Source organism: Dipteris shenzhenensis, chromosome 21 (genome assembly GCF_047967505.1).
Source record: "Dipteris shenzhenensis isolate YYH24624 ecotype China chromosome 21, Dip_SZ_1.0, whole genome shotgun sequence".
Classification (NCBI taxonomy): Eukaryota; Viridiplantae; Streptophyta; class Polypodiopsida; order Gleicheniales; family Dipteridaceae; genus Dipteris; species Dipteris shenzhenensis.
Genome location: NC_141616.1, coordinates 53,637,679 through 53,650,248, shown reverse-complemented (window position 1 = coordinate 53,650,248; position 12,570 = coordinate 53,637,679).

The window sequence follows — 12,570 nt, the reverse complement described above, 5'->3', positions numbered from 1 at the left end:
GGTTTGTGCCATATTGGTTATTAGCTTGACATTGAATACAAAGGAATCCTATAGGTTTGTGCCATATTGTTATTCTCTACCCTGTGGGTTTGGTCTAGTGATATGCAAATGAAGATGCCTTGTGTTACCCTGTGGGTTTGGTCTAGTGATATGCAAATGAAGATGCCTTGTGTTCCAACTCATCCAAGCACTCTTGGATTGCAAGGAGCATATGAATAACATTGCTCTACCAAGAAGTGTTGTACAACTTGTGCTCTTGAGAGAGATTAACTTGTCAACATTTGCTCAGTGGGCAAGGGATAAGCCATGTGGACGAGCGGAACAAGTGTGAGGGGGGTTGAAGAAATATTATTTAATGTTTTATGTATACATGGTCCTTTTCATTTTTTTAATACAAGTAACCCAACAAAAGGGATTCATATCAATGTCAGAGTTTTCTATATTGAGAAGAACCTCAAATTTTAAATAAAAAAGGATAAGCTTTCAAAAAAAGACTTCCTTATTAACTGTTGCCGATAAGATGTAGTTGGTCTTCTTGATCTTTAAGGTATGTCACAACATCAAGATCATAGAGATGTGAGCAATGGATGGGGTTTCCATATTGAAAACCATAAATTCAGATCATAAGATAGTGAAAATCGTGCATTTTTAAAAGGGACATAATACGTATTAGACATACCCGTTCGAACACACTCACACGCTATGCTCTCCATGTTCCATAGTAAATCCATATGGTATCTATATCATGAATAACAACATCCTTGCTACCTCTGAGCCTTGCACCCAAACATAGTAGTCCCACTAACTCAAGCAAGGTCTTGCAAATTCAAGGTAGGAATTTCCAAAAGCAAAGCATCTCTTTTACTGACTCGAGTTAACAACAATCATGGAAATGCAAAAACCAACACTTGATTCCCATAATTTGAGGAGGCTTCCCTAAATGCAATACAAAAAGAAATAAGAAATCAACCTGATAGGGGACATATGTTTTCCATCCACCCACTTCCTACCAAGTAGCAGTAGCCACTAGTAGTGCATGTTGGATGTCATCCTCGATCAATACGTTCCACATTGGAACCCCATCTCTATCCTCAAAATCGTAACCAGTAGGCAAGCCCAACAGAATAAAATTAGGAGCCCATTACACCTTCTAATCCATCTGCATGTGGCTCTCTCAATACTTACCAACTGACAAGAAAAAAAATCATGGATCTTTGAATACTTATAGGAGCCCACTACACCTTCTAATCCATTCACATGTGGCTCTCTCAGAACTTGCAACTGACAAGAAAAAATCATGGATCTTTGAATACTTATCATTCCTCTTCCCTAAATCAAAATCATCCCCCCCTAGAGATATAATCTCCCACCAAGCATCCATATCATGGGCGACACTATTGTAGTTACTAAAGTGATGCAAGGTGGTGGTCTATATTACATGTAGCTCTTGATCATCTTAGCCTTTTTTTAACAAACCAAACACTTTCAAAACTCTTCACCCCAACATGACCAACTAATAAAATAGGAGGGGAATATGCATACCATCATGTTGGCTTTCTCCAACATCCTGTTGTGCATCATTGTGCACCTCCAAAGGTGGGCTATCCACAGCAATCTCTACATACATAAACATCCTTCCCTATTAAAATAATATCTCAAAACAAATAAAAAAATCTCACTTGGCAGACAAGCTAATACTCACCTATAGGGGCAAGTCCTACATTCTTTTGTTTTGTGGTCCTCCTTGGATTCTCTTTGCCCACATTTACCTATGGTTTAGAAGATTGTATTTTGAAGAACGCATTTTGAAGAATGCATTTTGAAGGAAACCCTCTCCCTAGTGAGGACTTTTCTAGCCAAAAAAAAATCCACCATGGATGCTTGTTTAGCTCCCATAAGAATGCATGGATGGTAGGTACATGCATGATGATGGCTTGCCAATCTCAGTCTAGCCTTTGCAGTGCCTGGGCAACTCAACAATTTTTCACTTATTTACCAAATGAAGGAGGAACCTAAAATAAAAAGTACATGCACACACAAAAACAAGTCAAAACATCTTTTGTTGCAACATCAGTCTTTATACTATGTTGTACATTGAATAACATCATGGAAATAATGCTAGAAAAACAAATAAAAGTAATGGTTTTAAGTCTACCACTATGTGAAGCCCATTTTATGTGTTGCTTGTTCTAGCTCTATCAAGTTTTCGGCTTGGAGATCATCTCCTTTTCTAGCCCCTTTTTATCCAGCTATCCTCATTAGTTCTAAGGCCAAAAAGATGTGCTTCCTCCCTTTAGCTTGATGTCCTCAAGGCATTACTAAAGGGAGTAATTTGAGGGGTTTAGAGGGGTTGAACCATGCTTACAACCACAAAGAAAACCCTCTAAGACAACAAAGGGTTCCTCTAGAAATGCTTCTCTAGTAATCCATATGTTAAACACATGGCAACAACAGGGATGAGTCCATTACAATTACACCCCACTTACATCATACTAAGCATACCATCTATACTCTAGATGAAATACATATCCATGAAAATGTTGGATTCTACCAACAACAGAAACACCACTTTTCCTCCATTATCAAGTCAACATTTGCAAGTGACCTCAATTTATCCAACATAATGCAAGAGTCATAGCCATCATAAACACAATGAAAATAGCCTTGACTACCGCACATCCCCATGTCTAAGATCAATGTAATTCACGACATATACAAAACTCAAACAAAATAAGCCAACTTACAAAGTTCCATAGCAACTCCTACTTTCCGATTGTATCCAAAATTATTTTTTGGATAGCAACCTCTTGTTTGTGTTCCATTTCACCTATTGCTCTTCCAAGACTTTATTCATATTAGCTCTATTTCCACCATGAAAAAAATGGTCTTCTAGAGCATTTTGGATAGCTTGTCAACATGTTGTCCAAAATGCTCTAGAAGACCCATTTTTTCATGGACTTTGAGCTTGGAAAAAATGCCTTTTTAGGGCTAAAGGATGATTTAAAATATTTTCTTGTGGACCACTGTAGACAATGTGTCAACAATGGTCTAAAATGGTCCAAAAGGCCATTTTTTAAAATGCTCCCTTGGCTCTAGAAAGGCATGGCTTCCAAGGTTAGAGAACATGAATAAAATTGTCTTCAGGAGCATTTTGGACAAGCAGTCCCAAATGCCCTAAAAGATTTTTTTTTCATGGTTTTTGAGATGGAGTGCATGCATTAATAGAGCCCATTTTTTCATGGGAGTCCTAGTTTGCTCGAGTTCATCCCAATTTTGATGGTCCCTTTATCTCTTGAGCTCCAAAAAAAAACTAATTGAATGCAATTGCAACTTTTTTTGGGTAGTTTTTAAGCTTGGAATCCATGCTTTTGAGGAGCCCATGGACCATTTAAATTAGCATTTTGGGCCATTTTAGATAGTGTGTTGACACACTATTTGAAATGGTCCAAAAGACTATTTTTTTAGTGGTCCTTGGGCTCCACCAATGTATGGACTCCATGCTTTGAGACCATGAAAAAAAGTATTTTAGTCCTAGAAGACCATTTTTTCATGGTCTCTAAGCTTGGAAACTATGCATTTCTACAGCCCAATAGGCATTAAAAAAATGGTCTTTTAGAGATAGGATGTTGACACACTGCTATAACTCAAAGATCATGAAAAAAAAGGTTTTCTAGGGCTTTTGGAGAAGATGTTGACAAGCTATCCAAGATGATCTAGATGGCGATTATTGATATGGTCTTTGAGCATGGAGTCCATGCCTTAAGGGAGTTCAACTTTTCCTAGGGCTCCCCTTTTTCATTAAGGTGGTCCCAATTTTCATGGTCCTTTAGTTATATGGTCTCTTGAGTGCCAAGAAGACACTAATTGAATGCTCCTACATCTTTTTTTCCATCATGTTTGATCTTGGAAACCATCCTTTTGGGAAGTCCATGGACCATTGAAAAAATGGCCTTTTGGAACCTTTTGAATTGTGTGTAGCATGTCGACACACCATATAAAATTTTCCAAAAGGCCATTTTTTTTCATGGTCCATGGGTTCCAATAAGGCAACGTCTCCATGTTCAAAGACCATGACAAAAAAAGGCATTCTGAAGTGTTTTGGACAGACGAGCTGTCTAAACTGCTCCAAAATGTCAATTTTGTCATAGTGTTTGAGCAAGGAGTCCATGCCCCTATGGAGCATATTTTTTCATGGGGTTCCCCTTTTCCCTCAAGGTGGCCCAATTTTCATGGTCCCATGGACCCTTGACCTCAGAAGAATGTAGGAAAGCTACTACATGGTAACTTGTTGTTGAATGTGTCAAGTATGAGGGGGTCCCATTCCCTGACCTACTAACCATGCATAGCCTCCTTCAGCCCCTAGCAAAAGGCTGGCAAGACTGAAGGAGGGTCTGACCATTACCTTAATATATACCAAGGAACCATACACCACATAGTCTTTATGGGATTTCTCCCTTACATCCATGTGTCAACTACGCATGCTAAGGGCCTTTTTTAGCCCTCTATTTCTTTATTTTTGTTAATTTGTCCATGGTACCATGAGGGCGTTAGGACCACACCAAGGCCCCTTTTCCAACAATGCAATTACTCATCTTTTTTCATGGTCTCTGACCTTGGAAACGATGCTTGTGAGGAGCCCTCTGAGTATTTTTTCAAAAGTACTTTTGGACTATTTTAGATCGTGTCAAGTCAATACACTATCTAAAATGTTCCAAATGGCCATTTTTAAATGCTCCATAGGCACCACTAAGGCATTGCTTAGAGACCATGAAAATAGTTGTCCTCTGGAGCATTTTGGAAAGCTTGTCAACATGTTGTTCAAAATGCTCAAGGAGACCATTTTCTCCATGGTATTTAAGCTTGGAGACACTTTTTGGAGCCTAAGGACCATTAAAAAATGGCCTTTTGGACCATTTTAGACGGCATGTGGAGCATTGATGCTCCAAGTAAGTATTTTATGTGCATAATATATTTTTCCTTTCAAATTTGTGAGTGAATAATTATAAGCAACTAATCAACCACCTCCTCGTGGGTTCAGTTCATACTACCTACTAGCATTTCACGTAGTGCATCGAAGGACATGAAAGAAGATGGGCGAGCTTGTGAGGTACTTTACATGATACAAAATATGATGCATATCAATGCTCCATGCAAGTTCGAATGCATATTGCTAATTTGCTATTCTAGTTATGAACTTGTAGATCCTGGAATTCGATGTCGATGGAGATCTGGTAGAGATGAAGGATCATGACCTCCTTGTTCGAAGGAATGGGGAGTGTCAAGCCTGAAACCGAAAAGGGAGGGAGGGATGAGTGTAGAAGATGGAGGTAAGAAAGGGAGGGAGGGATGGGAGTAGAAGATGGAGTTCTGAAAGGGAGGGAGGGATGGAGTTCTCTCCCTTAGTAAGCAGCGGAATGAAGAGGAAACTATATGTTCATAGGCTCAAAGGAAATAGATCCCACCATGCTTGAGAATGCTTGAGCTATGTCAATGGAGGTGGTTTGTTTAGTGGAGGAGACATTTCCACGTTCTATTCTCACAAGCCAACTACATCTTATTGTGCATTTGGTGGATGAGATTGCTATATGCGGTACTACACATGCACGATGGTTGTTCTTCCTTGAGCGCTTCATGAAGACCTTGAAGGGCTTCGTGAGACAAAATGCAAGACCCAAAGGTAGCATGGCCGAGGGTTGGTTGGTACAAGAGTCACTTGTATATAATTCTGAGTTTCTTGTTGATGTGGATAGCTCTCTCCCACGACTATGGAGAGATGATGAAGACCTAAGGATGACCTCTATTGTGCCTCAAGGGAAAGGACACAACAAAGTAATAGACACGGAGTTGCATAATAGTATCAACCTCTTTTGCATGCTTAATAGTGATGTGATGAAAAGATGGGGGACAAGATACGAGGATGCAAAGGCAAGAAGACAAGAAGAAAGGGCCCTCTTTCATACACACCACGGATCTCGTTATGCCACATGTCCTCAATTCAGGGTCCTTCCTTAATGCATCATTTACCCCTCTCTTGGGATATCTTTGAATTCATCTGTCCCTAGGCACATTTAATGCATTAAGGTCCCTTAGCCTTAGATCCACCTAGTCTAGTGCCATGTCACCCTCACCAAGGACCTTGACCTTTATTCCTTAAAAGAGAGGGTCCCTATGGGCTCCATGTGGGGAGACTTTTGACTTTGTCAATATTTTAAGAGTCTTGAGCATCTTTTGATGGGACACATGGCAAGAGTAGCCAAAAAGGACATGGATGGTGACAAACAGGCTTATGTGATTGATGGGGAAAGGAATCTACAGGAAGCAATTGTAAATGGGTGAACGAGGGTGACAAAATCTCTATAAAAGGAGCCCTTCTCTCCCTTATTCATCATCTCTTCCACCATTAGGCCTCCTGTTGCTGTAGCTCTAGGCTCATCAAGCCTCTTCCATGATCCTTCTCTCCCTCTTGTAGATATTCTCTTATGTAGACTCTTGAGTCCATCTCTCTCTAGTTCATTCTCTCTCTATGAGTAGTCTTGGAGCTTCTGCTGCCTCTTAGTGTTTTGAGCTAATTGTAAAGGTATCTATGAAGGAGGTGTTATGTTTCCCCGGAATCTACCCATCTGACCCAATCAGGCCCTTCAAACTCCTCGATATATATCAGATCATGTCATGTTGAGCCGCAAGATCTTCTTTCAACAATGTATGGCTCTTCTCTTTGGTGCAGACCAGCTTGTTGGGATTATGGCCTTTGATGATCCTTTCCTTCTCCTTATGCTTGAGTACAAGGTTACTTGGGATGTTACCATCTTCATTCTCATATAAGGGAGGAAAGTATGGTGTGGTATCTTGGCATAAAAGCTTCTTTTTAACGTCCCTTTCTCATTGATAAACATCTTTGTCACTCGGCTCAAAAGCAGTAGGAAGTGAAGAGGTGCGTGAAGTTTATTACCCCCAACTTCATGTCACAGTAGCTTATTGGTTGAGGATATTAGATGGAATTCTATGCAAAAATCAAGATGGAGCCTTAAATGTGCAAAGGGGCAAATCACAATTCATGGGGAAGTCCCAAGAAAGAGGGAAGTCTCATAGCAAATCCACGATATGGAACATTGAGTGTTACCAGTGTGGCAAGAAGGGCACATGAAAAAGGATTGCTACAAGCTAAAAATAGAGCAAAAGAATAAGAAAATTAATGCAAATTGGGGTGTAAATAAGAAGGAAGGGAGTCCAAGGGAGGACAAAGGAAAAGTTAAGATGAGGAGATTCATGCAGTCACTGATAATAGTGACAATGACATTCTCTTCATGTCTAGTCTACTTGCAGACTTGCTTACCACTTCAAGTGATGCATATTCCCAGGATTGGATTTTGGATTCTTATGCTTCATTCCATGTTACTCCCCATAGGGAATGGTTCTCCACTTATTATGACAATGGGAAGATAGGTTGTGCACATCTTGGAAGTAAGTATGCATGCGATATAGTGGGAGCCGTTGACATAAAGTTTTCTTTTGCAAATGGGTCTGTTTTTGTTTTGAAAAATGTGAGACACGTGCCTAAGCTAGCCAAGAGTCTCATTTCAGCATGTCAGCTAGATGATGTTGGTTTTAAGACCACCTTTGGCTTTCAGCGTTGGAAAATTCAGAAGGGCTCTATGGTTTTGGCAAGAGGTGCCAAGTGTGGGACTCTGTATCCCTTACATGTATCAGGGGTGTCTGATAATGTTGTTGCAATAACTGAGCTGCAAAGTCCTTCTTTGTGGCATTTTCGGTTGGAGCACATGAGCCAAAATGGAATGTAACTCTTATGGAGTTTGGATTATGTACCGCATTTGAGTTTTTCTGACTTTGAATTTTGTGAGCATTGTCTCTATGGGAAGTAGACTAAATTAGCTCTTAAAAGAAGAGAAAAAAAAGAGTTAAAAAAGATTGATTGGGTGCATTCAGATGTATGTGGTCCCATGCCTACACGATCATTAGAAGGGGCTGAATAATATGTGACATTCATTGATGATGCAACTAGGAAAGTGTGGGCTTTGCTATAGCTCGGAAGAGTGTTATGTTCCAAGTATTTTGGAAATGGTTGGCTTTGGTTGAAAATCACTCAGGTAGAATCCTTGATTAGCTACGGACTGACAATAGTGGAAAGTATCTCTCTCATGATTTTCATCATTTCTGTGATATATGTTGGATCAAGAGGGAGCTCACATTCCCTCATACTCCAAAGAAAAATCCAGTTACAGAGAAGATGAACTACACCATTCATGAAACGTTGCAATGTATGCTTTCCAATGCAAGTCTTTCTGGTGGTTTTTGGGCTAAGGCAATGAAAACTGAGGTGCATGTGATCAATAGATCACCTAGTAAGAGTTTGGATGGTGGTATTCTTGAAGAGGCATGGAGTGGCAAGAATCCCTCTTACTCTCATTTGCATATATTTGGGTGTGAGGCATATGCACCTGTGCCAAAAGAGCTTCAGAAGAGGCATGGAGTGGCAAGAATCCCTCTTACTCTCATTTGCATATATTTGGGTGTGAGGCATATGCACCTATGCCAAAAGAGCTTCAGAAGAAGCTAGATCCTAAGTCTAGGACATGCATCTTTCTAGGTTATGGTGAAAATGGAGAGATGAGCTATTGTCTCTAGGATCCAGAACCAAAGAAGATAATACAAAGTCATGATGTGGTCTTCAATGCGATGAAGATACATAAGGCACCCATGAGGGATGTGAAAATGAGGAGAACCACTTTTTAGGATGTGAATCCACCCGCATATGTTGACATCAAGCTTTCCATGCACTGAATGTGCAAGAAATGGTGCCACTGGGTACTCCCACAGGTACACAATCAAGGGCAAATGATGAATCAGCTATTGGTGGAAATTATGAGCCAAATGTGGCTGATATGCAGATAGGAAAACAAGTTGAAATGCCCTTGAGAAGATTAGCTAGAGTGTCTAGACCACCCGAGAGATTTGTTCTAGGGGCAAACTATGTGATGCTTACTGATACGGGGAGACTTTTTGCTACTAAGAGGTTATGATGGGCGAGGATCAGCACAAGTAGGAGTATGCTATGAAATTAGAGAAGAGTTGACTCATGAAGAATAAGACTTGAGACTTGGCTTCTTTGCCACATGGAAAGGAAGCATTGTCGTGTAAATGGGTCTACAAAGTGAAGCTCACAAGTGATGATGTGCCTAAATATAAGGCCTGTTTGGTTGCTAAAGGGTTCAAGCAAGAGAAGCGCATGGACTTTGATGAGATCTTCTCTCCGGTTGTGAAGATGAAGGCACTTAGAAGTGTACTTGGACTTGTGACAACATAGGCTATGGAGCTTATGTAGATGGATGTCAAGACAACTTTCTTGCATGGGGATCTGCATGAGGAAATTTACATGGTACAGCTGAAACGCTTTGAAGAAAAGGGCAACGAACATTTGGTTTGCAAGCTGAAAAAGAGTCTCTATGGTCTTAAGCAAGTACCTAGAGAATGATATTAGAAGTTTGTTGCTTTCATTTAGTCTCAGGGTTTTAGAAGAAATGAGATTGATCATTACTGCCTCTACATTTAAAGGGCTAATGATATTAGCATGATACTCCTGGCAGTTTATGTGGATGATATGGCTAGCAAGAACACTTATGAGCTGGATGCATTAAAGGCCAAGTTGCATGAAGCCTTTGACATAAAGGATTTGGGACCTACATGTCATATTCTTGGTATGCGCATTACGCGTGACTGGAGTAGGAAACTCCTTTGGCTTTCACAAAAGGAGTATGTTACAAAAGTATTGGAGCATTTGAATATGGAGGAGGGGAAGGTGGTAAGTAATCCATTGGGTCCATATGTGAATCTGAGTTAGGTAGATAGTCCCAAATTAGATGAAAAGAAGGTCATGATGCCAAGGTTTCTTATGCATCAGCAATTGGGAGTCTTATGTATACTAGACCAGACATTGTATTTGCAATGGGAGTTGTTAGCCGATATATGGCTAATCCGGGAAAGAGGCATTGGGAGGCAGTTAAGGGCATCATGAGGTACATGAAGGGTACCAAGGAGATGTGTATCTACTTTGGCAGAGGAGAGATGCATGTATTTGGGTACACAGAGTCAGATTATGCAAGGCATGTGGATAACCTTGCAGATATGCTGACGAAGAGTCACTGGTTTCAGTATTGTCATGTATTGATGGGCACTAGATAATATTCTCATTGGCTATTTCTCTTAAAGGCACATTGGTCTTTAAGTGGGAGGTTGTGGGGGTTAAAGGCCAGTGTACCTTAATCCCGATTATGTATAATACTCAAACACATATATAAATGAATGACATAGAAGATTAGGGTGTTCTACACCCACCAAAACTTGTGTGGCTCTTTTTTGGTTCTCTCTCTCTCTCTCTCTCTCTCTCTCTCTCCCTATTCCATTTGGCTTCTGTTGTTGAGATCTCTCATACTGACACTCAGCCACATCAAGTGGTAAACCACCACTTCCCAAGCATAAGGATAAAGGTAATAATGGTAAGGAAAAAATAGATCCATCTAAGATCAAATGATTTTGTTGTGGAGAAAACCATCTCCGTTTTGATTGTTCAATTTGGGCTGAACACTTGAAATTCCTCAAAACTAATATGGAATGGAAAGAAGTGGATCCAAAATGCTAAGTAGTTATAGCTGAGGTACTAGATGTACTTGATGCCTAAGTGATCACTAGGAAAAACGATTTAGAACTACAATTTTTGCAAAAATGGGCTCCTCAGACAAAGGTATTAGTTGGAAAGATCAAAAGGAGTTGTTGCTGAGATACCTAATGAGTAGTCTTAGCAATATTATTTTCGAGCAAGACGAATCTTCACAATCTAACACAAGTGCGTCGCAACCAAGCACTGTGTAAGATCCTAGCATAGAACTAGCCCAAGTATGGGAAGTATTCAAGAACATGCAAATCAGTTTAACATTTGCTGAGTTGATGTACATAGCTCCATATTTTCGGGACTTCTTTGCTTAGCAGATTAAAGAATCATCCAAGCAGCTAAAAGAGGTGAATTCTTTAGTCACTATACTTGTCATTGACACTCCAGTGGTCGATGAAGAAGTATCAACAATGATTACCATCAAATTTAAGTAGTAGACTATACCAGGTGTAATAATAGATGGTGGTTCTAGAGTAAATATTATTTTTAAAGAAATTGCTAAGAGGTTGAAGTCCAAGTGCTTCAAACCATCCCTCTTTGGAGACGTATAGTAGATCAACAGCTAGTTGACCCGAAAGGTAGGCTACAAGATGTCATTTTTGTGGGTGGTATTTATTATACAGTGAATTTTATTATAATTTCCATGGAGCAACATGCCTATCTAATATCGTTGGAACAAACTTGGCTTAAAAGTGTAAAAATACTCTATGATTGGGGTTTAAAAGAAATGATAATTAAAATAGAGAATCAAGATGTATACATTTCTACAAATCCTCGAAAGATTTTGAGAAGTTGTCGACCTAAGGATTTGGAAGTTATATATCCGTTCCCTTAGGATGTCGAGTCAATATTGTTGGAACTTCTGTGGGTGGGGTGAGATTGACATTTTCCAAGTGGTTGTAGACATCAAGCAAAAATTAAAGGCCAAGTAGATTGCCAAGGAAAAAGATCTATTTTCGAGTAACTACACTAAATACATTGAAGGAAAAAGGGAGTTAGCTGAGGTACTAGTGACTATAACACGAGTTGGTACTGAACAATTGGTGCTAGAACTAACCCAAGAACTTAATCTCAGAATAGAAGAAAAACATGCAATGGTGGTGGTAAGCGCCAATCTCTCTCCCAAGCAACTAAAGGTTAAGAAAGAATTGTTCACCAGGTATAAGGATGTTTTAGCTTGGAACTATACTAACCTTTATGGAGTTCCTCTTGAGTTGTGTCAACATAGAATACCTTGGATATTAGATATTAAACCAATTCATTAACAAAGGTATAGGATGAATCCAAACTATGCCAAACAGGTGAAAGCCAAGTTGGATCAACTTTCATGATTTGGCTTTATTTATGCTATTGACCGTAGTGATAAGCTATTTCCCATTGTGGTAGTACCAAAGAAAAATGGTAAACTCCAACTATGTGGATTACGAAAAACTAAATGCACAAACTGTCCCTGACCTATTTCCAATACCTTACTCGAGTGATGCCCTTTGGTTTGAGAAATTCCCCATCAACCTTTCTAAAATTTAGGTAGAAACTTTTTGAGACTACCTCACTAACTTCATTGCCATTTACTTGGATGATTTTTGTGTTTATTCCTTAGATAAGGATCATCTCGGTTATTTGGAGAAGGTATTTCAGACATGCAAGCAAGCAAGCATTTCACTCAATGTGGCTAAAAGTGTGTTCTGTGTTTGGGTTGGTATTTTTCTCGATTATGTTATTTCTCAAGATGGTATATGCATAGGTAACAGAGCCAGGTAAGATCTATGCTATACAAAAAATACTAGAGCCTGAGAATCTAACTCAATTGCATTCTTTTGTGGGCTTTATCAGCTTCTATAGATGCTTTATTAGGGACTTTGCTAAGATTGCAACTCCATGGTATT